The sequence below is a fragment of the Macaca mulatta genome, chromosome 20 (assembly GCF_049350105.2).
Source record: "Macaca mulatta isolate MMU2019108-1 chromosome 20, T2T-MMU8v2.0, whole genome shotgun sequence".
NCBI lineage: Eukaryota > Metazoa > Chordata > Mammalia > Primates > Cercopithecidae > Macaca > Macaca mulatta.
This window is the reverse complement of record NC_133425.1, coordinates 7,375,670-7,403,045: the sequence shown is the minus strand read 5'-3', so window position 1 is coordinate 7,403,045 and position 27,376 is coordinate 7,375,670. Positions and strand designations below refer to the sequence as shown.

Below are 27,376 nucleotides of genomic sequence, written 5' to 3'. Positions count from 1 at the left end.
TGGTTTCAATCTCCTGACGTCGTGATCCACCCACCTCCCAAAGTGCTAGGACTACAGGCACAAGCCACTGCGCCCAGCATCTTTTTCTTTTTTTTTTTTTTTTTTTTTTAACTCAACCTGTATTTAATCTGATCTGCTGATCTTCTTGGACCTGTAAATGGATGTTTTTTTATTAACTTTGGAAAATTTTCACCATTCTCCTCAGCTGTTTTTTCTATCCTATTCTCTCTCTCCTCCCTCCCTTTGTGCTTTCAATTACAGATATATCAAACCACTTGATATTCTCCCACAGATCTCTGTTTATTTTACTACCTTTGTTTCCTTTTGTGTTCTTCAGATTGAATACTTTTTTGTTCTGTCTTCAAACTCACTAGTCCTTTCTTCTATAGTCTTCAATCTAGTGTTAAACTCTTCAAAAGTGCCTTGCTTATTTCAAATATTTTACATTTCCTTTCTAAACTTTCCATTTGATTCCTTTTTATGATTTCCATTTTTTTTTCCTGGTATCCCTTGTTTATTCATTTAAGTAACACAATCATCTCTTTAAGTCTTGAACATATTTACATTCGTTGTTTTACAGTCATTTCTGATTATTCTAACATCCATGACACATCAGGGTCTGCTTCTGTCTCCTTTATTTTATATCTTGCTGTAGGTCACATGACCCTGTTTATTCATAATGCTTAATAAATTTTGTGGTATGTTGAACAAGATGCAAAATGCATTACAGAAATCCAGATTGTGCTAATAATGCTTTCTTTTGAAAGGTGCTGAGTTTTGTTCATGTAAGTGGTGAAATGACTAGAGTGTCATTTTGATCCTGTTGTGCTAGGTTTTACTCTTTGTCACATGGGTCTATTTCCAGCTTGAACTTACTCATCAGGCATGGTCTTATTCTAGTGGAACTGGAACTTAATCCTCAGCATAGACATTCTGGGGTTTCAACTGATTGCACAAGGTATTGCATAAGGTCTCCCAACTCTGGGTTGCTTGGATTGCAAGTGTCCCAGCACTGCACAGATTCTTGTTTTACTATCTGACTCTGAACCCTGTGTCAACTGATCTCTGATCTCTGGTGAAGTCGGTCACCTTGTGCATGGACAGTCAGCCAAGGACCAGCTGTAAAATTCCATGCAGACTTATGAGCATTCCCCCTGCACATATTCCTCTTTTGCACCACCTGACCTCAAAACCATTCCACTTCAGAATCCCAGAACTCTAGTCTTCAAATCTTCAGCTCAGTGAGAATGTCACTGTGCTTGGCACCACCTACCTGCCTTGCAGCAGAAAAGGGCTCCTGGACAGAAAGCCAGGGCTTTCATGAAGATCAGCTTAGGTATCTCCCTTCTCTCCAGGATCACGGAGCTGCCTTTTGATCAAAAGAGTAGCCTTATATGCTCAAAGAGAGTAGCCTTATATATTTTATTGCTTTCAGTATGAGGACCAACCTAGTGTCAGCTGTAGCATCAAGGCTGGACACAGAAGTCTTCTTAGAGTGATATGATAAAATAAAAACATAACATAAGGTATTAAGGCTGGACACAGAAGTCTTCTCAGAGTAATACGGTAAAATAAAAACATAACGTAAGGTATCATGGCTGGACACAGAAGTCTTCTTACAGTAATACGGTAAAATAAAAACATAATGTAAGGTATACACGATTCTAAATTTTCTAATAGCTGCATTTTATTTAAAAAGTGAAAACAAATAAATGAAATTGATTGAATAATATGTTGAATTTAACCCAATACATCAAAAGATTATTTTATTGCGTAATTGGTACAAAAATTATCGAGATATTTTATATTTATTTTCACAGTAACTCTTCAAATGTGTGCATTTTATAAATATGCCTCAATTTCATCTAGCTACATTTCAAGTATTCAGAAGTACTGAGAAGTCACATATGGCTAGTGACTTCACAGCATAGCTCCAGATATCTTTAAGCACATTAAAATTTGAGAAACACTAGACTCAAGAGGTTTTCGGATATATTTCTAGCACCCCCAAGAATATTAATCAGTGCACGCTTCCCTTATTCAATTCTCTGAAGTGAGAAAATGCTCAGGTCAAAAACTTCCCTTTTCTCCATCAAAAATACAGAAAAAAATTTGTTTTAGGTTTTACAAATGCAAAGCAAAGTAGCTGTTACAAAAGTAGCAAGTCAATGTCACTCAACTGAGAATCTGTTATTAACATCCCATCTCTCCCTGAGTGTTGAACATTTATTTAATTGTGTGACCTTTCTTAGGTCTTGATTTCTAAATCTATGACGTGAACAAAGCCATAAACCGTCCTTGCTGGGATGCAGTGTGGTTTAAAATTGACTGGAGAACAGAATTATGTGAAAAGGTCCTACATGAATCTTCTTTAGAGGTTTACCACCACCTAACCTGCAATTCATTTCTGTAAGGTCAACTTAATTCTCACTTTTGGAATTCAAATCTACGTGTTTCTAAGGCCCACAGACACATCACTTCACATCTTTCAAACCCCTGCCTTGCCTACCTCAGGACTTGGCATATAATGCTCAAACATTCCTTGAATTAAAAGGCCCACATGAACAGAGGGCAATTTTTTTTTAATTAATGGCAACTGGAGCCGGTGCCTCAAAAAGGTGAAACAGAAGAAAAACAATACAGAAAAATAACTTTCTTTAAAAAGAGAGAGATAAAATAATCTGAGATATGGAAGAGCTTTTTTTGGCTTTTTAAACCCAACCCGTTGACTCCATCTAAGGCAGCCCTCCTCATTACTCTCTTACTCCCGTCAAGCCATGTTGATGTCCTTCCAGTTTCTCCAACAGGTCAAACTTGTTCCTGAGGCCTCTGCACTTGCTGTTACCTCTGTCTGAGATGTTCTTCCTGTAGCTGTGGGCCCAGCTTGATTCCTTCCCCCTCTCTAACCTTTAGTGGATGGTCAGGGAGCCTTTCCTGACCATCCTATCTCGATGAACCCCTCCTTGTTTTCTATCTCACGACCACGTTGATTTGTTTTTCCTACTACCTGGCATAAGGCATAACCTGTTTCTGAGATGTTTGCTTCTTTGTAACGTGGCTTCTCAGGAGAGTATAAGCCCCATGAGGGCAGGACCATTGTTTTTAGTGTCTTTTCCTTCCTCCAGCACCTAGCTCTAGCAGACCCTTGAGATACATACATGTTGACTATTATGTGAATGTTATGACTTTGGGTTTTAGAGAGTTCTGGTGTAAAAAAGAACAAAACCTGCTCTAGTGAAAACCAGGGGAGGAGCCAGGCCCCCAGAACATACATATTAAGTAAAGAGACGCATCCCATCATACCTGACCCGGTAGCATGCACATAAATGCTGACTTGGATTACAGTCTGAAGCCATATGGAAGATAGTTTGGAACTTGAGTCTACCATGTACTATGTCTGTGATCTTGCGCATATTACATAACTGTCTTTGTCTGATTCCTTCTCCTAAAATGGGACACTGGAAGTACCTACTTCACAGAGCAGTAAAATTTAAATTAAAAAAAAAAAAAAAAACACCAGACTTGGCATATAGTAAACATTCAGTGCATGGCCACTATTAGCTATGTTGACTGCCAGAAAGTAAATTTCATGGCACCAGCAGGAAGGTAAGAGAGGGCTAATACCAATGGCCTGCGAAGGTGAGGTCACCGTTGCTTGATGTGTTGGCAGTCTCCACTATCATCTGGAAACTTTGAATGAAGTCGCTCTCATTTGTGGGTGAATTTTCCTTTTTTGGTGTAATTCTCCATTACATTTCAAATGGGTTATTTAATCCCTAGGATTTGATTTCCTGGCTGAAGTGGAAACGAAAATGCAAGTAAATACCATATTGGAAATCTGACTGTTCAATGAATCACAGAATTCTTTTCTCATTTGTCATAGGAAAGGATGAAGTTCAAGTTGTTAATAAGACAATCAGACTAAGCTCCTTGAGAAGCAATTATTATGGAAGACTATCCCCCCGTTCCTTATAGCTTTACCATTTTAATACTGAAAGGTATTTAACTGGAAATCACTTTTTTAAATAGCAGTCTCATAATCCTTCAGAAATCTCTCCCCGGCAGTATCAGTAGGAAGGTTTGTACATCTCACAATACAATGGGGAGGAAAATAGCCTACCAACCCTTTGCCACGGATCTGTGAGAACATCCCACAGAGAGCCAACCGCGGATGATAATTGCATTACTCTATTTCCTACAAATCCTGATCAACCAGAACCATCCATCCAGGTTAGGCACACACTTCTGCTGACTACGAGCAGCTCCCATGGCCTTTTCACCCTGGATTCAGAACCTACGATGAGGCTGCATCTGCTTTTGGTGCACGTTTCCCATGAATTTAATCCTTGACCAACGAGAAGTGCACTCCAGGCATATGGCATTCACGGTGTTTAACTCTCCAAGGGTTATCCTCAGTTTAGGGCCTCTCGTAAAACATCGAAGTGCAGATACATATGAGGCTGATCCTGGAAGGCCTCGCCACGTACTCAAAGCAGACAAACAAGATGCTCTCTCCTGCCCCTGGCAAACACGAGCATCCCCAACACGTGTTCTATTGCTTTCCCTATCTCAACAGGGGAGACAAACGCCCTCTTAAGAAGACCCACCTCTTCTTCTCCTCCGTCTAGTGACTTCTATTTATACTTTCATATGAGAAAAGCACATTGTAATGATTGTAGGGAGCTTAAGGATCTGGGGGCTGGTCAAAGAAAAAGATATGACTGAAAGAGGAGGTAACACATGCACAGGCAGCTGCACAATGTCCCTTATAGCATGAGACTATCCAGAGGCGTGTGTGAGCAAGTCGTCATCCAGCAGTGGATGTAAGAGGAAGGGAACCCTGAGGAGGGGATTACTTGTCTAGATGATGTCATTCAGCAGCTCCTTGGGGAGTCTCTGGGTCAAAGGCCTCCAGAGGGGTGGGGCAACTTGGGGCCTTGTAACTACAAAGCCCTATCTCACCAAATGGGTAAGGCTGGTGAGGCTTTGTGAAATACGCAAAGCTGGCTGGTTGTAGATGGTTAAAAATCTATTCGTTCGGGATATTTAAAAAAAAATAATTGGATATATTAAAAAATTGAATTGGGGCCAGGCACAGTGACTCATGCCTGTAATCCCAGCATCTTGGAAGGCCAAGGCAGGCAGATCACTTGAGGTCAGGAGTTTGAGACCAGCCTGGCCAACATGGCGAAACCTCGTCTCTACTTAAAAAAAAAAAAAAAAGCTGGGCCTGGTGGTACGTGCCTGTAATCCTCACTACTCAGAAGGCTGAGGTGGGAGGATTGCTTGAACCCTGGAGGCGGAGGTTTCAGTGAGCCAAGATCATGCCACCACACCCCAGCCTGGGCAACAGAGAGACTGTCTCAAAAAAAAAAAAATTGAACTTGGCATCAGTGGGCTTTCCAGCTACCACGTCTCAGCCTGGAGTGAAGAAATACCCCAGCGTTCAGTCCCTAGAGGTCATCATCTTAGGCTCGTTTACATTACTATAATCAAATCCCACAATACAAAGGCAATGACTCCAATAGCAGAGGGTCAGCTCTGAGACAGAGTGAAAACTTTCACTTTGGGGCTATAACTATAAGCTTCTGTAGGGCCCAGGTGCCCAGGGAGACTGAAGACTCCCTTCACAGGAAGCTGGGTGGCACAGGAGAATGTGGACCCAGCATGGACAAACTGTCCAAGATAAAAGGGAATCTAGTTTCAGTTTTCGATGCCAAATACCTCTTAGTAAAATGTGGACAAATAATACAAACTCTGTGGTGCAAACAAAACACCTAGAGGGGTGAGTTCCAGCCCGCGAGTCACCAGTCTCCAGCCTCTGTCTCACACTTGAGGGTAGCTAGAAACCAGTGAGCTCCCCATGAAGGGAATGCACCTTTCCAGGCAAGCAAGAGTTCATTTTTTTAAGCTGTGTATTCTTTTCTCCTTGCATTTTTTTCTTGTGATATAATATACCTAACATAAAATTTACCTTTTAGCTATTCTTTTTTTGAGGGAGTCTCGCTCTGTCGCCAGGCAGTGGTACAATCTCAGCTCACCGCAACCTCCTCTTCCCAGGGTCAAGAGATCCCTGGACCTCAGTGTCCTGAGGAGCTGGGATTACAGGCATGTGCCAACACGCTGAGCTAATTTTTGTATATGTTGTAAAGATGGGATTTCGCCATGTTGCCCAGGCTGGTCTTGAATTCCGGAGCTCAAGTGATCCGCCTGCCTCAGCCTCCCAAAGTGCTGGAATTACTTTTAACTATTCTTAAGTGAATAGTTCAGTGGCATTTAGTACGTTCACAATGTTATGCAGCCATCGCTGCTACCCTTTTCCATAATTTTATCATCTTCCCATAATGACACTCCGAATCCACTAAACACTAACTCCTTATTCCTCCCACTTCAGCCCCTGGTAACCTCTATTCTATTTTCAGTTTCCATGTATTTGAATACTTTAGCATCCCTAGAAGTGGAACCATATAATATTTGTCCCTTTCTATCTGGTTTCTTTCACTTAGCATAATGTTTGCAAGGTTCATCCCTATTATAGCACATGTCAGAACTTTATTATGGTTTAATGGACAAATGACTTTCATATGTGCCAAGTCTTATTTATTCATTTATCCATGGATGGGCATTTGGGTGGTTTCCACCTTTTGGCTATTGCAAATAATGCTACAATAAACACTGGTATACAAGTATCTGTCCAAGATTCTGTTTTCGATTCCTTTGGGTATATTCATAGGAATGGAAATGCTGCATCATAAGGCAATTTTAGGTTTAGCCTTTTGAGGGATCTCCTAAAATTCTGTAATGCTTCCAAAGTACCTCCCTGAGTTATGCAAACATTTTCTTCTGATAGCCATGTGTGTTAAAATGCTAATATTCTCCAGAGAACAGCAGTTTATATATTTCCAATAGTTTTTTTTTCTTATGGTTTGCTGAAAAATTGTTTTATTTTTCTACTGGTGGCATTTCAGTCTTTTAAACTAATATCCTTTCTACTTATCCTGAAGCTTATTGGCAGTAGCTTTGGTGCTTTAATCAGAGAGTATATTTTATACACACACACACACACACACACACACAGACACACAGGTCACATTCTGTAACCCGGCAGAATGGATGACAAAGGTCCTATGGCTTTTTCTTCCCATTAACTAACAAGATAAAGTTACTCCCTTCCCCTTCAATAAGGGAAGAGCCAGTGAGCCCCAGGGTGCTGACTCAGCATATTGGCCTCCTACTGTCAGTCAATCATTAACAGGGAGCGGATGTCTCAAGGAAGGCCCAGTCAGCACAATATAAGCCCGGATGTGACAAATAGCCCATGCAGGGATGAGGCTCCATGGCAGGGTATTATGTCTTCAGAGATTAACTCGAATGAGAAAGTGGTGAAAAAAGCAAAGAAAAGGATTAGGGAATTCATAAAATGCATTTGTTCATTCAATAATTCCCAGCAGGTAGAAAGCTCCTTCAAAAATATGTGTGTGAGTGTGTGTGTGTGTGTGTGTGTGTGTGTGTGTGATCTTTTAGACACAAGGTTCTGTTATAAATAACATAAATACACAAATTATTGAGGACTCTTCCCCACTGTCAAGAAGCTCACAGACTAGCAGAGGAGATAATCAGGTGGTTAATTAAAAGAAAAAAAATAAAAAATAACAAAAAGGGCCGGACACAGTGGCTCACGCCTGTAATCCCAGCACTTTAGGTCAAGGTGGGCAGATCATTTGAGGCCAGAAGTTCGAGACCAGCCTGGCCAACATGGTGAAACCCCATCTCTACTAAAAATACAAAAATTAGCTGGACATGGTGGTGTACGCCTATAGTCCCAGCTACTTGGGAGGCTGAGGCAGGAGAATTGCTTGAACCCAGGAGGCAGGGGTTGCAGTGGGCGGAGATCATGCCACTGCACTCCAGCCTGGGTGAGAGAGTAAATGAAACTCCATCTCAAAAATAAAATAAAATAACAAAAAGAGTCATTGAGTACTAACTCTGTCTTAGGCATTTTATAGGTATTGCCTCACTTAATCCCACAGTCATCCTATAAAGATAGGTACCGTTAGTTACTCCTTCTTTTACAGAGGAAGAAACGGTCTGAGAGAGATCAATGAACTTGTTCACATTCACCCAGCTGGTAAATGTAGAAAGCAGACTAGCCCTGATACCCTTGACCTTAAGAGCTCCCCACCTGTTAATCACCATGCTACACTAAGCTCCCAAAGGAACAGTTGTCCCCACTGAGTTGAGCCTTAGAAGGATGAGCAGGAATGCTCCCTTGGACAAGGCAGACACAGTGTACAAGCAAATGGAGTGACAAAGTCAAACATGCCAAGAACAAAAGGTTAATGTGGCTGGATCATTCTTGGAGGCTAGGATTTGGGGGTGCTGGGTATGGGCAGTGGCCTGAGATGAAGAGAAGCAGGTAGGATCCAGGATTTCAAGCATCATCATTTTCCCTGGTGTTTCTCCAAAGGTGGTCCACAGCACACTCAGCACACTGGAGGTGACCCACCATGTACACAGGCCAGCTTACATCACACTCACTGGGGCACCTTGTAAAGAATACAGACTCCTGAGGCTCCCACAGACACATTAAGTCTGTGTATCAAAGCAGAGTCTAGAGTCTCTGTTTTGATCAGCTCTCCAGGTGTGTCTTGTGCACCCTGAAGCTCCCATAAACCTGCAGTACATGTATTTTGATGGGTTGGCAGGGCTGTGCCTGGACATACAGGACACACTGGGTGCACACTCCCAACATGCCAGTTGGACAGGAAGATTTATTTTTTATCAGGATATGGTTGATTGTAATATTAGGACACACATGGATAAATCATAAAGTAGAATGTAAAATTACAAAATGCATTCACGTAAGATGAAGTGTGAAAGCTCTAGGAAATAATAAAAAGAAATCTGCAGGAAGAACAAGCTGTTTCACACGACAGCCCCAGACCTCCTTGTCCTCTCTACTCTTCACCAGCCCCCACCATAAATCCAGAAGCATGCGTTCTGTACACCAGAAACATTTGGATGAAAAAGAGCGAAGGGCTGCAGTGAATGTTAGCAGCACCAGAACTGACGTCTTATACAGAGGAGAAACACAGGGACAGATCTGAGTTGCTAAAAGGTTACTCAGCCATCCAAATTCAGAGCCACAAGCAAGAACAACACACAAGAGGCTGAGAAGGAAAGGCAAAATTAATATTAATAATTAATAACAATTATTATAAGCAGCTAATATACTCACTGAGCCAAAATGATTTCTTTATATAATCCTCACATAAGAAATATGGTGTAGGTTTTACCAGTATACCTATAAAACCTATGTGGAAACTGAGGCTCAGACAAATTCTATGACCCACCCAAGATCCCATGACAAGCAAGATGGCAAAGAGGATGCCATTCACTCCAGTGCCCCCTTGGGAAAGCACAACATGGGAAATTTGCTTACAAAGAGATTGGAATCCTCCAACATTGCTGATGGGAATGTAAAATGGGGTGGTTGAAGTGGGAAACAGTTTGCTGATACCTCAGTAAGTTAAACATAGAGCTACTGCATGATTCAGCAATTCCACTCCTAGGTATGTGCCCAAAACAACTGAAAACGTGTACTCAAACAAATACTTCTCCAAAAATACTCATAGCAGCTATTTACATCAAGGAAATGATGAAAACAAGGCAAATGCTAATGAATGGATAAACAAAATGCGGTCTATCCATACAATGAAATGTTATTCAGCCATAAAAGGGAATGAAGCACTGGTATGTGCTACCACTTGGCTGAACTTCAAAAAAAACACTATACTAAATTAAAGAAGTTGGACACAAACAGACACATGCTGTATGAATTCATTTACATGAAATATCTGAAATAGGAAAATATCTATGTAGAGAAATCAGATTAGTGATTGCCAAAGGCTGGGGCAGAGGAGAAGGAATAAGAGTGACTACTTATTGGATACAGGGTCTCCTTCTGGGGTGACAAAAATGTCTTAGAACTATGCCTCTAATCCTAGTGTTTTAGGAGGCTGAGGTAGGATCGCTTAGGGTCAGGAGTCTGAAACCAGCCTGTGGATACCCTATGGAATGATTTGAGTCACAAAAATTATGACAATATTAGATTATAACTCACCCTCAAAATAACTATTGAGTCAATAATGATATAAACACTGAAAAAATAAATGGAGGAGAATGAAAAATGCTTCCTTACACAAGTGTTCCAATTAATACATGTATAGGGCATGAGAGGAAATTGAAAATCACCATTAGGCCATCAAAGTAATAAATTAGGATACTTTTAAGTTCAAAGGTTAAAAACAATCTTACCGTGAAGAAACTTGGCAAATGCCTTCTCAACTAAGTGATCAAGGCTAATATCAGTAGTAAAAAGATACACAGACATCGTTGACCCTCCAGTGTGATCTGCTAAGGACACATCACTTTCGTGGCATCCTTTCCAATAACACATAAATTCATTCTAATCAGGGTCAAACAGCAGATAATCCCAGCTGAGAAATATCCCTTTAAAAATTATAAAATTAATATTAATAATTAATAACAATTATTATGAACAGCTAATATTCATTGAGCCAAAATGATTTCTTTATATAATCCCCATCTAAGAAACATGGTGTAGGTATTCTCATTATATCTATAAAACCTATGTGGAAACTGACACTCAGACATATTATATGACTCACCCAACATCCCATGACAAGCAAAATCAAACGTATCAAAATCAGGAAAGATCAAAACAAACAAACAAACAAACAAACTGAGGAATTGTCACAGTTTCACAGATTGGAGGGAACTAAGGTACAATGGTCTGAACGTTAGTGCCCTCCCCATATTCACACGTTGAAACCTAATCTCTAATGTGATGGCATTGGGAGGTGATTACGTCATGGGACCAGAGCCCTCATGAGTAGGATTAGTGAAGAAGACAGACAGACAGATAGAGAAAGAGAGAAAGAGAGAAAGGAAGAAAGGAAGGAAGGAAGAAGAGACACAGAAAGAGAAAAAAGGAAGTAAGGAAGGAAGAAAAGACAGAGAAAGAGAGGGAGAGAGAAAGAGAGGGGGAAGAGAGGGAGAGAGAAAGAGAGGGGGAAGAGAAAGAGAGACAAAGAAAAAGAAAGAAAGGAAGGAAGGGAAGGGAAGGGAAGGGAAGGGGGAAGAGGAAGGGAGGGAGGCAGAGAGGGAGGGAGGGAGGGAAGAGGGAAAGAAGCAAAGAAGGAAGGAAGGAAAAGGAGAGGAGAGAAGAGGAGAGGAGAGGAGAGGAGAAAAGGGGGGGAAGGAAGGAAGGAAGGAAGGAAGGAAGGAAGGAAGGAAGGAAGCAAGGAAGGAAGGAAGGAAGGAAGGAGAGGGAGAGAGAGACAAAGAGAGAAAGAGGGAGAGAAGGAGAAAGGGAGAGAGAGAGAGAGAGGAAGAAAAGGAGGCGGAGGTGGAGGCGGAGGTTGCAGCAGCAGCAGCCACTGCCGCCATCCAAGACAGTTACCTTGACCCTTACACCATGTGATGACATGGCAAGAAGATGCCATCTATGATCCTGGAAACCAGCACTTGCCAAACATTGAATCTGCCAGTATGTTGATTTTGGACTTTCCATCCTCCAAAACTATGAGAAATAAATTTCTTTTTAAAAAATCTACCCAATGCGAGGTATTTTGTTATAGCAGTCTGAATGAACTGAGACATAAGGTGATATGGCAACTAAAAACAATGTGGAAAAATGGAATAGATCGTGGAAGAATAAAAGAACCGGAGTAAAATCTTGTAAACTCAGTGAAGTATATATTTCAGTTGACAGCATGGTCCTAATGCTAACTTATTAGTTTCTATTATTGTTTTATGGTGATGTAAAATGTTAATATTCAGAGAAGATGGGTAAAGACTATACAAAAATTCTCTGGACTACTTTTGCAACTCTTCTGAAAGTGCAAAATTATCTCAAAATTTTTTAAAATTATTTATAGCTGCTCCTTCAAAAGTTACAGATGTCCATCTTGTGTACTTACTAGAAATATTTCGCTTTATTACCAACAAAATTACTCTGCTTTCACTGTGTTTAGAAGAAAATATTTAATCATCATGGTGGGAAGGAAACTAGATCATTAAGGGATGTAGAATACATAAAAAATCTCAAAGAAAACTTGACTATGTATTTTTTCCAAATATTTTAAAGCTAACTCCTCTTAGATGGTGTCTTACTCCATTTTGTGCTGCTATAACAAAATAGCTGAGAATGAGTAATTTATAAAGAACAGAAAGGTATTTCTCACAGTTCTGGAGGCTGGGAAGTTCAAGACCAAGGTGCCAGTAGACTCAGCTGTTGAGTGAAAGCTACATCCTCCAGAGGAGAGGAATGCTGTGTCTTCACAACGCAAAAGGCGGAAGGCCAAGAGAGCCAAATGCTACCAGAAGCCTCTTTTTACAAAGGGCTATATCCCATTTATGAGGGAGGAGCCATTATGGCCTAATCACACCTGAACGGCCCCACCTCTTAATCCTATCACATTGGCAACACCAGAATTTTGGAGCAGAACCATTCAAACCATGAAAGGTGATCTAATACTGTACGGTGAACATAATTGTTCTTTTTCTGATCACTTGAGATGTATGACAAACTTGGAAAGGAAGGTGAAACCGTCTTCCGAGTTTTAAAGGTAACTGTCATGCATTTTTTGTATGTTTAGCATACTTCCAAAGATGTCCACAAATTCACAGGAATTTACACACTCAGAGTAATTTGTGGCTTTAATTCTTTACCCCCTGAACGCTCACCCTTCTCATAGGGACTCCCTTTCGTTTCAGTCTAGCTTACCCAAGAATGGAACTCAGCATCTCAGCCTTTATTTATCTACAACTACTCCAGGAAGGCTTTGGTGAGAGCATCCGACTTAACTGTAGTTTGGAGTTGCAGAGGAATTTTTAATCTTGAACACGCACCCTATTCAGAATTAGATGTTTAAATACTCTAGCTCTTGAAAGGACTTCTAGCATCTGCCAATGAAGATTATCTCAATATCTTTTACTGTAGAGCCTCCAGTCTCTCTCTCTCTCTGTCTCCCAATTTCATCTCATCTCTTCTCTGCTGTCTCACGTCTCTAAGTTCCTAGTAATATCTTATTAATGGGGGTTCTGTTTTCTCGCCTGTCAGCTGAGGTACGTGTACTTGCAAATAAGAAGAAGCCCAACTCAAACTTGATTAAACGGCAACGAAAGATGCTGTCACACATAACAGGAAATCTAGGCACTCTAGTATTCATACAAGCTAGCAGATGTTTTTAGTTTCAGAAGTTCCTCTTCACTCTGCTCCTCTCCTCACCTGCGCTGGCTTCATCTCCAAGCAGGTGGGTAAGTGGCTGCTGCAGTTGTGGTTATCATATACATGCAAGAAAATCTCCACTGCAATGCATGGTAATATCTTCCTACAGCCTTCTTGGTAATAAGAAAACTTTAACAGCTTTTTAAAAATTATTGTTATACTTTAAGTTCTGGGAAACATGTGCAGAACGTGCAGGTTTGTTAGGTATACACGTGCCATGGTGGTTTGCTGCATCCATCAACCTGTCATCTACATTAGGTATCTCTTCTAATGCTGTCCCTCCCACAGCCCCCCAGCCCCTGACAGGCCCCGGTGTGTGATGTTCCCCTCCCTGTGTCTACGTGTTCTCATTATTCAATTCCCATTTATGAGAGACGACATGTGGTGTTCAGTTTTCTGTTCCTGTTAGTTTGCTGAGAATGATGGTTTTCAGCTTCATCCATGTCCCTGCAAAGGACATGAACTTATCCTTTTTTATGGCTGCATAGTATTCTATGGTGTATATGTGCCACATTTTCTTTATCAAGTCTATCATTGATGGGCATTTGGGTTGGTTCCAAGTCTTTGCTACTGTGAAGACTGCAGCAATAAACATAGGTATGTATGTGTCTTTACAGTAGAATGATTTATAATCCTTTGGGTATTAGAAAGAGATATTTATATCTTGCTAGTGCACATAGTATTATTTTCCTATTCCTTAACAAATCTGTGTGGGCCAGGAGAATACCACAGCTCCAGGAGGGCAGAGGCCTGAGACCCTGGAGATTATCATATGTAATTTAGACCATGAATTGGGGAATTATGACCACAAGACAAACCCAGCCCACTGTGTAGCTTGGTAAATAAACTTTGCAAATAAACAATAAGTAGTTACAAGAAAGATTATTCGGCCCACAGGACAAAACTCCTGGCTCTTTATAGAAAAAGTTTGCTGACCGCTAGCTTAGAGTAATGAGATGCTATACTTGGAATTTATCTCAGCAATCTTATACCACCTGGCTGCCACGCAAGGATAGAGGGAAAAAAAAATGGATGTTATGCAGACAAGTACAGATCTCACTGTAGCCCAGCCCTTGGGCTAACCAACATGCACAAATCCATTAAAGGGCTACTCTATTAAGACATCCTCACTATTGCATATGGCTTCAACTCACTTTATTTTATATAATTATCCTAATAATAAATACCTCCTTTTGCCTTTTCTGTGGAAAAGTGTAAAGCACGCAATCCTGTGCAAGCCTTTTATTCGTACTTATTAAATTCTAAGGGGCAGTGAAATCCTAAAACTTGAAATTTATGCTCCACATTATGCCAACTATTTCTTACAAGAATTCTAGTTAGGTAGGAGACTGGCAGGATGCATTTACGGGTCCTGACAGGATGAAGAAAAAACAAAACGGCAGGAACTAGTAAATGGTGATGAAAGCAATACCCAGATACCCTCACTGCTAATTAGCAGAAGACACCCACTAGTGCTAGGACAGTTTACCAATGCCATGCCAATCACCTGGAAGTTGCCACCCCTTTCCATGACAACAACCTGGCAGTTACTGTTCCTTTCCTACAAAGTTCTAAATAACCCACCCCTTAATTTGCATTAACTTGTCCCTTAATTTGCATTAACTTGTCCCTTAATTTGCATGTAACTGAAAATGGGTATAAGTGGGTATAAATATAGTTGTGAATAGCCCATATGTGGCCGACTCTTGGTGCAGTGCCTATGAGTTAGCCCTCCTCTGCAAGGAGCCATATCATTCAATAGAGGATTGCTGTCTAACACCACCTGCTTGCACATGAATTCTTTTCTAGGTAGGCCAAGAATCCTCCCAGGCTAAACCCCAACTTTTGGACTTGCCTGTCCTGCATCACCAGCCATTAGTCATCCTAAACATTAATACATTCTAACATACATTTCAAAGGGGTTTGCTGCCAACAGACAAGGCAAGCATATCATTATTTGCTTATAAAAGTATCAGAAAGATACTCATAAAACAGTATCAGAAAGACTGAACTAAAGGCAGTGTTAGTAGTCCACAAGTTACACCCCTCTCCAAGAAAACTTTTATGCCATTGATTCTCATTGGCAAGTTCCATTATGAAAATGAGAAATAAACAACTATAAATATAACTGCAGCAACTATTGCCTAATTATACTGTAAGTAATGAGATCCAAAAAGCTACGTACACACAAAAAGGTGATGCTCATGCTAGAATTTTCTCACTGCCTTCAATTTCAAAGGCAGTCCAACAATTTAATGCCACATGAGATATTATTCTTAATTGCATAAGATGGAAATAATATTCATCAAAGACTCTAACTGTAAAATGGCCAACGACAGAAGAATTTCCTCACTGAAATCAGATGAGATATCACTCTTAATTGCATAAGATGGAAATAATATTCATCCAAGAATCTAACTGTAAAATGACCAGCAAGAGAAGAATTTCATCGCTGAAATCAGATCATTCTGTAATAACACAAAACTTTTTTCTTTGTGAATATGAGAGATGAAGGGAGAAAAAAAATAATGAGTACATACCTATCTAGAGATTGACAACTGGAAAGAATGGTAAATAAAGACTTTCTCCCCAGGTGGCAGTAGTTTGAATAGTCATGCTTAGTCCTAAGTGAAATAAATCTCTTTGACAGAAACCCGCTCTATTTAGAACAGCTGGATACCAGCCCTAGGGTGTCAGATCATAATAATGAAATGTCATTATTATGCTGCTGGGGATACAGGTTTCTCTGGGATGGGAGCAAAGGAGAATGGCCTGGCAGTGGAATAATAGATGTAAGGAGACACAGGGACCACGGCCTCTCCGACTCCTTCAAATCAATTCAAGACAACAAACATTCCTAGCGCATGTTACATGCTAGGCATTCAGCCACTCCCATACTCCAAATGTGGGTGAATCCCAAGGTCCAGTTTCAATTTCTTCTTTTCTCCCTCTTCATACCCCTATGGTGTCCTTAGTCTTGCTCTCCACTGTGAGGAACAGAGGGCACGACTTCAAGACCTCAGTATCAACAAATGTGGAGACAGGCAATTTCTGCCTTTGCTTCAATAGCTGTGTCTCTGTGATGCTTCTGGTCATCTCACCGTGTCCACAGGATGGCTGCCACAGTACCATCAACAAAGCCACACAAAACCTTGCACTTTTCATCACCCAGAAAAATTTCCTTTTATGTCGCTGTCGTTCTTCTGGCTCTTTACTTCCCTGAAGTAGTATTAAAACTCACACCAGTATCATAGCCTCATGGTGGCTATGTTGACGCTTAACCTTGGATTTGGCCACATAACTTGCTTTGGCTAATGCGAGGTTACAGGAAGTGATGTGAGCAGAAGCTTAAAATGTCCTTTTGCAATCAGCCTCACCCTCTTGTCCGTCTGTAATTCACCAAGAGAAGAAAATGTCCAAAGAAGTCTGATCCAAGGAGAATGAAAGACACCAGGGCAGATGTGAACTCAACTTGCATCTTGGAGTCTGCAATCCAGTCCGGACTAGCCACATAGCTCTCACATCCTTACTCTTCTATAGACTCGTGAGTAAGCAAAGTATGTGAGGAACTACACTTCAGGATGGTTTGTAACATAGAACCATGGTGGCAATAGCTGCCTGATAGATTTTTCTTGGCTTCAGTGGTGCTTCCTTAACACTTCTAGGCCCAAATGAAGTTATAAATGCAAACGATAAACAGGACAGACTTAAAAGCTGATGCAGCAAATTACTTTCCAACATGTTCCAACTCCCCTCTACGAAGATTTCCAAACCAGTCAAACCCGCTCTGATCTCTCAGATGTAACATCCTCCGAACACCTGCTAAGTATTTCACTCAGACACCTCCCTTCTTTATATCAAACTCTGGGCAGGTAAAAATTATTCCACTCCATCTCTTATCTCAGAACTTGCTCCCTGTCTTTTTTCTTTTCTTTTCTTTTTTTTTTTTTTTTTTTTTTTTTTTTGATATGGAGTTTTGCTCTAGTCGCCCAGGCTGGAGTGCAATGGCACAATCTCAGCTCACCACAACCTCTGCCTTCTGGGTTCAAACGATTCTCCTGCCTCAGCCTCCCAAGTAGCTGGGATTACAGGCATGCACAACCACGCATGGCTAATTTTTTTATTTTTAGTAGAGACGGGGTTTCTCCATGTTGGCCAGGCTGGTCTCGAACTCCCGACCCACGTGATCTGCCCACCTCGGCCTCGCAAACTGCTGGGATTACAGGCGTGAGTCATCACGCCCTACCTCTGACTTCTTTAATGCACCTTTATAACTCAAGTGACTGCTACTCAACATGTCAAGGTAAACTTTTATTTCTCTATTAGAATGCACATATTGAATAAACATTTGAAGTACCATTTACTATATTCATTTATTGAACACTGACAAGATTCCAGACACTATTCTCAATTCTTACCTGCATTTCATCCTATAACCCTTACAGTAGACGTTCTTAAAGTCCACAAAATGTATTATCTTCTTCATAACAATGAAGAACTTAATGGTTGATTGGCTCCAGCTAGATAATTGGTCTGGAATATACCAGTTATTGGCTTCAAAACCACTCTTCCACTGGGCCAAGTGTTTTATGTGAAATATTTCATTCAATCTATAACATCAACGACTTTTTTTTGTCAGATCAGTAAATGGAAAATGAGAGAGATTAGGTTTTAACGATTCTTTAATAATCACACCTTTAGCATATGTTTCTTAAGTCCAAAACCACTTCTCCTCTGGGCCAAGTATTGTATGTGAATTATTTATATCAATCCATACACTTATCCCTTTTTATCAAATCACTTAAAAGAAGATGAGTTTAGATGGTACTGATTCTTTAGTAATCACACCTCTAACGTATGTCTGAATTTCTGAGCCCACTACCTACATCCAAACAATGTTTAAAAAGTCTTACTTTGTTTCTTCTCATTCCAAATCATTCTGCATTTTGCCCCAGAATTAAACTCCTTAAAATACTGCCTTCATCGTCACAGTTTTCTCCTGCCCTGCCACCACCAATGACTCACATTAGAAATATCCAGTTTATTTTGATGAGACTTCTGTCAAAAACCACAGTCCTGGGGTTTTGCTCTATAACTCCAATGGGACGTGCCTATAAGAAGATTCCATCACACACTTAATATCCTTTTAAGAAATTCACTGACAAAGTGGGTGAAAGTAGGATGACAAACTTTCTTAGAAACTCCTTAACTCAAAAGGTTTTGGTGGTTTCATAGCCCACCTTGTGTATCAGGTAAAGTCCAACTTTCTTATTCAAGGGCTTCAAGAAAATAAGCCCATTCCAGTTTACCACAAAACTAGTTCTAACAAGACAACTGATTGAGTCTTAAGAAAGAATGTTGTCCCAAGGCTGATATGAGACCTGTATATCCAACAATGGGGCGACGTTGCATTTCTGTTCTGACTGGTAAGACATCTGTTCCAGCAAGTCAGTGTATGTGGCGTACTTTCCATTAAGAATTATGAATATCATTCTCGTATTGCCATTTTTCTTTGTGAAATGCCCTCACGCTCTCGCTCTCTCTCTCTCTCGCCCATCCTTCAAGGCAAATCACACTTCCTAAGTCTAGCATGAGATCTGACCCCCCCATTCCATGCCTGTATAACCCACAAGAATCTCTTCCTTCTGCTGAACCCTCATAAATATGCTGGTACCTATCATGACTTCCTTGAAATACCATTTTCTGCACATGCTTTTCCCTTACTCCACACTAGCATTTTGCAGTCTCAAGACTATTGACATTGTGGGCCAGGCAATTCTTTGCGGTGGGGGCTGGTGCTGTGCATTGGAGGATTATTAGCAGCATGTCTGGCCTCTACCCACTAATGCCAGCAGCACTGCCTCCCTGGTCGCAACAATGAAATAGGTCTCAAGGCATGGCCTACTGTCCTCTTGGCGGGGGAGGGGGCGGGGGCAAAACTGTCCCCCATTGAGAACCACTGCTCCGGATTACACAGTTCTCGAGGACTGACATGATATCCAACCCCTCCACTCCTATTTCATGCCACTCGTGGAGTGTCCTTCACACAGAAAGTGCTCAGTGTTATGGCGGATTGATTTCACATTCTCATGGATCCATCTTAATTGGAGGGTTTTGTTTTTTGAAACAGCCCAGCGGGTAGTTGTTCTAATCTGCCATTAAGTCCACATCATTTCACAAATGACTGCTTAAAAATGCACACTACTTAGGTGTCAATTGTGTTTGTGCAGGATACAGAATTCTGCTTCTCCTAATAGGATCATCTTCTGAAAAGGCAATCTTTTATTTCATTTTATAATTTTTTCAGTGCCTACCTAGAATTCTGTGCTATTCTCTAGCAATCATCAATTTCCAGAGAGGTTATTTATGAAGCTATAGAGAATTCTGATGATGCTGCAAAGAAGTCACAATGACCTACAGAGAAAAAGCCAGGGCACCAGAGAGCTGACAGAATAATGAACCAAAAAAAAAAAAAAAAAAAAAAAAAATGAAGAAAATACAGAAAACCAAAAATTAGAGTGAAAAACCTATTGTGATCATCCACAAAATATACCCTTATCCATAGACAGTAGATGTGCTGATAGATTAAACATATTAATTTTTTAAATCCTTGGTTTTATAATAAATCACATGAGGTTATTTATTCCATGTGTGGTATTAACATTATTTTGATAAAGTGATTGATAATGGTAATTATTAGATACCCAAGATACATAAAAAAGTGATTTCCAAGCATAAAAGGTAAAACCACATGGCTACAACTGGAGAAAAGCTCTGTATTTGATTCAGTTCAACAAGATTTCTGCTCTTTTTTAAAAAATTTATATAATATCCTATTTGATGTAAAATTGAAGAAAAGAATGTAACTTATCCTTAAGCCAACTTTTTAAACTGAAATGTTATACAAAGATTCCTGTGGCATTTCAGCTGCCCTTAAATTTTAATAATACTGATAAAATATTCTACTATCCCCAGTCAAGTAATTTTTTATCTTTAATTGGTAAGCCTTCATTTATTATTTCTAAAGCATAAAAATTCTAATATCTAGGATTTATAACTTACCCAGGCAATCGTGACTGCAAATGTATTTTTAAGTGCACTCGAAAATAGAGAAAGCAAATGAACACTAGGGAAATTTAAGTTTGGACTACACTGGAAATAGAGTTTTTTATAACAAATATATCATCGACTAACTATATTATGCCTCATGAGTGAAAAAACATCTTTCTGCAATTCCTGGGGTGATAAGAAAGGCTTTTCAGGGAACAAGAAGAAGAAAATAAGTCAGTAGAGGAGACCCACGTCTTTCCAATATGGAATTTACCACAGATCATTTCAAAATTGACAGAGAAGTTAAACCTGAAATATGGCATGAAGATTCAATATAACATAAACATTACATATCGATCCAAAGATGATCAAGAAATTCTTTTTGCTGCAGGCATTTTTGTGTGTGTGTAACATAAGCTTTACTCAAATATTAAAGGGGAAAGGGGGCAATGAGCTCGCAGAAAACCGAAGGCACAATTCAGAAAATGCCCCCACTGATACTGACAGTGGTCATGTCCATGGCATGATAAAACCATTAAGACTAAACCCCCATTCTTGTACAATGGAGAATCAAGTTGTATTTCTAACCCACTGTATTAAGCTGAATAATCACTACCCAAACATATCAGGGCCTAATCTCTGTAGTCGGTACATGTTAACTTGTGAGAGAAAAGGGTCTTTGCAGATGAGATTCAATCAAGGATCTTCAGATGGGGTGATTATTCTGGATTATCTAGGTGGGTCCGAAATATTAATACAATCACAAGTGTCTCTATAAGAGAGAGCAGAGGGAGATCCGACATGTACAGAAGAGAAAAGGTAATGAATGTGAAGATAGGGACATAGATTGGAAGGAGCCAGGGATGTCGTCCCAAGCTAGTCAAGGGCAGCACCCACCAGAAGCTAGAAGAGGAAGGAACAGACATTCCCCCAGGACCTTGAGAAGGAGCAAGGCCCCACCAGCACCTCTATGTGACTTCAGAGTTCTGTCATCTAGAACGGTGAAAGAATACATGTCGTGCCAAGCCACCAACTGTGTGACAATTTATTGCCCCAAAGAACATTTACAAACTCGCCATATTTTCTGAGTGCCTGCTTCCTAATCCATCCCAACTTCTACTATTTAATAATAATGGAAATGATGATAATGCCACCTAATAGCACAGCACCACCTACCCTGTAGCAGCATTTGCTGTGCGACAGGCACTTGGTTAAACCCATCGTTGCATTGCATTCTTCCACCCTCATATTGCAACCACCTCACAAGTGTTAGTATCTCTGTTTCACAGAATAGGAAACAATGATCCATTGTCACATGACTGCCCAATGACAGAGCTGTCAAAACTCAGAAAGCTGATTCCAGGGCCCTCTCCTGTAACTGCTCTGATACACTACCCCGAGCGTCATTCTTTATCTCAAGGAGAAAAAGCTTGGGTCTAAAAAAGAACAGACACACGTATATTGCATTAAATTCAGGGATCACCCATATTACAATACATTCCTAGTCATTAAAGTTTTTTTTTAAGAAGTAATACATGTGTGTTGGTCTCTTCATTTGATATCTGATTCTTACGATCCATTAAGTATTGGTATTAATAGTGAGCCTAATACTTTCATCAGAGTTAACAGCAAAAGGTAGCTGTGTGTGACATCACAGGTGGGATTTTTTTTTCAAGCCTAATCTTAATTGATAAGGCAAGAAAGGCAATGATTTTTTGGAGGAAGCATGGCTAAAACTCTGAAGTTCAATTTCCAGGGAACTGGTGGCAGCATAAATTAATAGAATCAACTACTAATTATTTCCTTCTCAGTGCTCAAAGTAAGGTATAGATAGTAAGATCTAGCAAGTGCTCTTCATCCACCCATCCATCCATCCACCTACCCATCCATCCATCCATCCATCCATCCAACCACCCACCCACCCATCCATCCACCTACCCATGCATCTAGTCATCCTTTCATCCATCCACCAGTTCATTCACCAATTCATCTATTTATCCATCCATCCATGCTTCCATACATCTATTAATCCTGTACTGAAAGCAGCCTGAACTAATATTGTCTGAAAAGCAATACCTCACTTCATTTTAATTAATATGTAGAGGATATATTATGACACTATACTAGGGGACAAATTTATCATCTGACATCTTTGCAGATTAAGTTTAGCTTCAGAGGAGTGTGTCTTACTAAACAAAAACACAAAGATATGTGCCCTGAGCATGTGGGTAAGAAAGAGCTTATCTCAAAGAGGCAACACCTATTAATGCTGTGTTATGAAAGTGACTTGCCTGGAGGGTCATTTCATGGGTAGTGACAAGGGAGACTCCAAGCCTTCCCTAGCAGACCCACTATAGATATCATCAGGTACTAGGTCACCAGGCCACGATAAGCAAAGAGGCCACAGATGGGGACCCAGAAGAAACCAATGGCAAGGCCCATGGATAAAAAACCAAAACAGCAAAGGCACAACCACCACTTTCCAAGGACTGTGTTAATCTTAGCAGCAACAGGAGAGGAGGCAGGTAAATCAGCTCTTCTCTGGGCATGCTGATTATATTTACTTCACTCAAATGTTCTAAACGGCACTCTTCAGAGTGATTACAGGAATGTTTTAAAAGAAGGAGGGGCTGTCAGGCATGGTGGCTCATGCCTGTAATCCCAACCCTTTGAGAGGCAGAGGCGGGTGGATCATGAGGTCAGGAGATCGAGACCATCCTGGCTAACACAGTGAAACCCCGTCTCTACTACAAATACCAAAAACAATTAGCCGGGCATGGCGGCGGGTGCCTGTGGTCCCAGCTACTTGGGAGCCTGAGGCAGGAGGATAGCGTGAACCTGGGAGGTGGAGCTTGCAGTGAGCCAAGATCAGGCCACTGCACTCCAGCCTGGGCGACAGAGCGAGACCCCATCAAAAAAAAAAAAAAAGAAAAGAAAGAGGGGCATTTTAATTCCTTATGATATGCATACTTCCATACGAGATGGACCATACCCCTTGGCAATGAAAAGACTTTCCTAACGTCTTTCTGAACGAAAGTCCATGACCGCCTCATTGAAGGTCAACCCATTTTTATGTGCTAAGGCAGTACTTACTTATTCTTTATTTATAAGAGCATGGAACTACCTGACCTTTTTTTTTTTTTTTTTTTTTTTGAGATAGAGGCTCACTCTTTTTGCCCATGCTGGAGTACCGTGGCACCATCTTGGCTCACTACAACCTCCCCCTCCTGGGTTCAAGCGATTCTCCTGCCTCAGCCTCCCTGGTGGAGTAGCTGGGATTACGGGCACCCGCCATCAAGGCTGGCTAACTTGTTTTTGTATTTTTAGTAGAGATGGGGTTTTGCCACATTTGCCAGGCTGGTCTGGAATGCCTGATCCGGCCCATCTAGGCCTCCCAAAGTGCTGGGATTGCAGGCGTGAACCACTGGGCCCGGCTGAAACTACCTGATTCTTAATAAAGAAGTCAGTAGTGACAATTTCAGTCCTTTATATTGTCTATACCTGGAGCCAGTTATTTTACTTTTAAGAGCCATTGAAGGGAAATAAAGAAGTGCTCAACCATCTCTACTTGCAAATTTTCATTTCAGCTTTTAACTATGATGGAAAAAAAAAAAAAGACTAAAATAATATTAGTGTAAACAGCTGGGGAGTGGTAAGTGGGATGGTGTATCCAAAAATGTTGGGTTACTATGACCATTAAGTTTATCTTATTGAAGAATACTTAATGACATGGAGGAAAATGTCCATAATTAAATGTCAAGCAACAATAGCAGGGTATAGTAACATATACAATTTGAGCCCAATTAAGCCCCTGAGTTCTCATGCACATACAGGAAAAAATAAATAAAAGGTAAACCCACCAGAATGATGATATTAAGTATTCTAGACATAGGAATGACAAGGGAATTCATTTATATACACATATTTCTATTTTCCAAGTTTTTCTCAATTAGTATATAATATTTTATAAACAGAAAAACAAAAAATAAAATAAAAGGTGGTATCCATGAAAATAACCATAGAAGTTTTGGAGACATTTGGATGCTCATTTCTAAAACAGGTTAATTTTGGGGACTGTTTTGGTTTTGCTTGCATCAGCATGCCTCCTTCTAGAATGCCAGTCTTAAATAGGCTAAGATGTCATTATCTTCCATTCCAAAAATGTGGAATTTGTGATAATTCTGATGAACAAAACTCTGATTATTTTTTTTACCTTCTGAGCAATAAACATTGTCACAGTTTGAGTCACGGTATTTGCAAAGGATGCCAAGTACCTTCTAGCAATAGATGAATCATGCGTTACAAATGGATTATGTTCAAAACAAATGATCAGCTTAAACATTCCTGCCTGCCACCAGGTCCCAGTAGACACTGTACATATTCTCCAGCATAGTAACTTAAAAATGGAGGGTGGTCCCACGCGGGCTTTGAGAAATCAAACAAGATATAGGCGGGAGAGGAAGGATGAGCTGTAAGATGGTTTCCTTTTTAATATGGCTCCGGCAAAGCCACCATCTCCTTCCTGGCTTCTGATTTTCTTCCCTCGGTAGACAAAATGACAAAGCAAATCTAGGAAGTGACAAATTAGCCAGTCTTACATTAAAGAGAATTAGCCCCAAAGGCCCAAGCCATATGAGTAGTTCAGGCTCCTAGAACAGAAAGTTCTAGGTATTTGCCTAATGGAAAATTCCAATCAAAATCAACGTTAGGTCTGCCTTTTCTGGACATTTCATAAACAGGAATCTCATAATAAACGGTCTTTTGTATCTGACTTCCTTCACTTTGCATACTATGTGCATAATGTTGTCTGAGGTCCATCTATGTGGTGTAGCTTGTATTTGTATTCTGTGTTTTTGTTTTATCTCTTTGTTTGTTTTGGCTGAAGTGTATTATAGTGTATGAATACAGCAAGTTTTGTTGATTCACCAGTTGATGGACATTTCGACTGCTTACACCTCTGGGCTATTTTGAATTATGCTGCTAGAAACACAATAGATTAGTGGTTGCCTGGGCCTTAGGGTGAGAACAGAGATTGACTGCAGATGGGCTTGGAGGCGGGCTGTCTTTAAGGAGATGTCAGTGTTCTAAAATTAGATTGTAAATTTTCTAAAGATAATTGAATTGTAAAATTGAAAAAGGTGGATTTTATGTTATATAAATTATACCTCTATAAAACCATTTTAAAAACCTACTTTGAATATTACCTTATTTCCAAGATAGTGTCACTTGACTCTTGGAAGCAGGTATTTATACTTTAAGTTCTAAAGGTTTCCCTTAATATTGCAATAGAAAGAGTATTGATGAAGTATATTCTCCTTATACTTAAGAAGCGGGTTTTAAATGGAACCATTAATCACTCCCCATTGCATACAGATAGCAAAAGATCACATTGTACCCTAGAAATACATACCATTGTTATCTGTCAATTAAATATAATATTAGGCGTGTATGTGTGTGTGTGTGTTTTTTCCAACTGGGGGAAACCTATGATGTCCCTAATTAGAAGGCAGTGACTGTTGCTAGTCAGGATAGAGTGGACAATCCTGCTAGGCTGAGGACCAGAGTGTTGAAATTCTGTAGGGTCAAGGCAAGAACTTGTAACAGAGGAAGAGGAGAATGAGCTGAGACCACAGAGGCTGAGCCCCAATGGGTAGGGAGAAGTAATAGCCCAAAGTCAAAAGAAAAGTTTCTTCCAAATTGGAACAGAGCAAAAAAGGGGAAGTTCAGTTACCAAAAAGTAACCCTACGGCAGGTGGACCTCACCAATCCTGTTTCCTCTTTCTGGGGTCCCAGTGAGACTCCTTCCCACACTCCCATGGGGTGAAATGGAGGTCACATGACTGGTTCTGGCCAATGGCATGCAGGCGGAAGTGGGGCATGTCTGCTCCAGACATGACCTCCACATTTCCCACCCCTAGATCCTTAGCTCACTGGCTCTTGCTTCTGTCTGTTGGCTGGATGATTCCAGGGTGACTGAATCCAGGAAACAGCAGAGTCAGAAGATGGAAGGAGCCTCAATCTACTTGTTATCACTTGATCTAGAAAACTTGTTTACAGCTTTGTATGAACAAGGCATCAACTTTGATGCTGTTAAGTACCTGAAAAGTTGGGGGATGTTTGTTACAGCATCAACCTAGCCTGACTGACAACAACAGTAATAATGAATTTAGTAAGTTATAATATTATTTTTGTGTGATCATGATATATCAGACATAAGTTAGATCTCTTACATATGTCATCTCATTTAACTTTCACAAAAATACTTACGAAGGGAATACCATTATCACTTCTCCCATCTTTTGTCATACGAGTACTGCAGAGAAAAAGTAACTGCTCAAGGTCACAAAACTGGTAACTGTCAGAGACAGAATTAAACCCACAGGGTTCAGACCTCAAGCCTCCTCTTCATTCTTAGGCTGAATGACTTGGATGGAACTGGCTTATCCCACTACCCACTGAGCAAATATTGCATGTTCTCACATACCTGACACACAGTGATATCATTCATCTCCTAAAGAGGCAACCAGCATCCAACTTCCATCTCTATTTTAAATCCCTTCATTGTCCAAAGGAGGGGAACACACTGTGGTTGCTCACAATTATGTAAGTCTTGTAAGACTGAACCAAGGGAAAGCATTAGAATGGCCGTGAGCATTCTAAGAAACCTACAGAGAAATTCCCAGACTCCATCACTTTCTTCTAAAAAAATCCCCAAATGACCCAAAGTCACTTCTATCCCCAACCCTGTCCTACAAGGCAGGACACAAGGCTTAGAAAAGATGAACACATTCTCTAATAAAAACCAAGGTCTACCCTAAAATGAAAATCATGAGATACAGCTTAACAGCTGTGATTCACCAAGTCAAGGTAAAGGTAACACACTTGGAAATCAAGGTGAAAATGATTCAATAACCGTTCTACAAAATTCACAAGGGAACAATCTTATCTGAAAGTCAATGTTTTACATTAAAATGAGAGGTAGAGAAAGAGACAGGGAGAGGGAAGACGTGG

At 40.4% G+C, this 27,376-nt stretch overlaps 1 protein-coding gene and 1 long non-coding RNA gene across 17 annotated transcripts in view; both read right to left on the bottom strand.

Moving 5' to 3' along the window:
• Positions 1-27,376, bottom strand: part of RBFOX1 (RNA binding fox-1 homolog 1) — a 2,485,711-nt gene that overhangs the window by 1,585,176 nt on the left and 873,159 nt on the right. The window lies entirely within an intron of this gene.
• Positions 314-19,805, bottom strand: LOC144337922 (uncharacterized). The gene is made up of 2 exons (XR_013411563.1): positions 19,040-19,805; positions 314-2,764 (listed from the first exon to the last, which is right to left on the bottom strand). It is a non-coding gene; the product is annotated as an uncharacterized LOC144337922 (long non-coding RNA).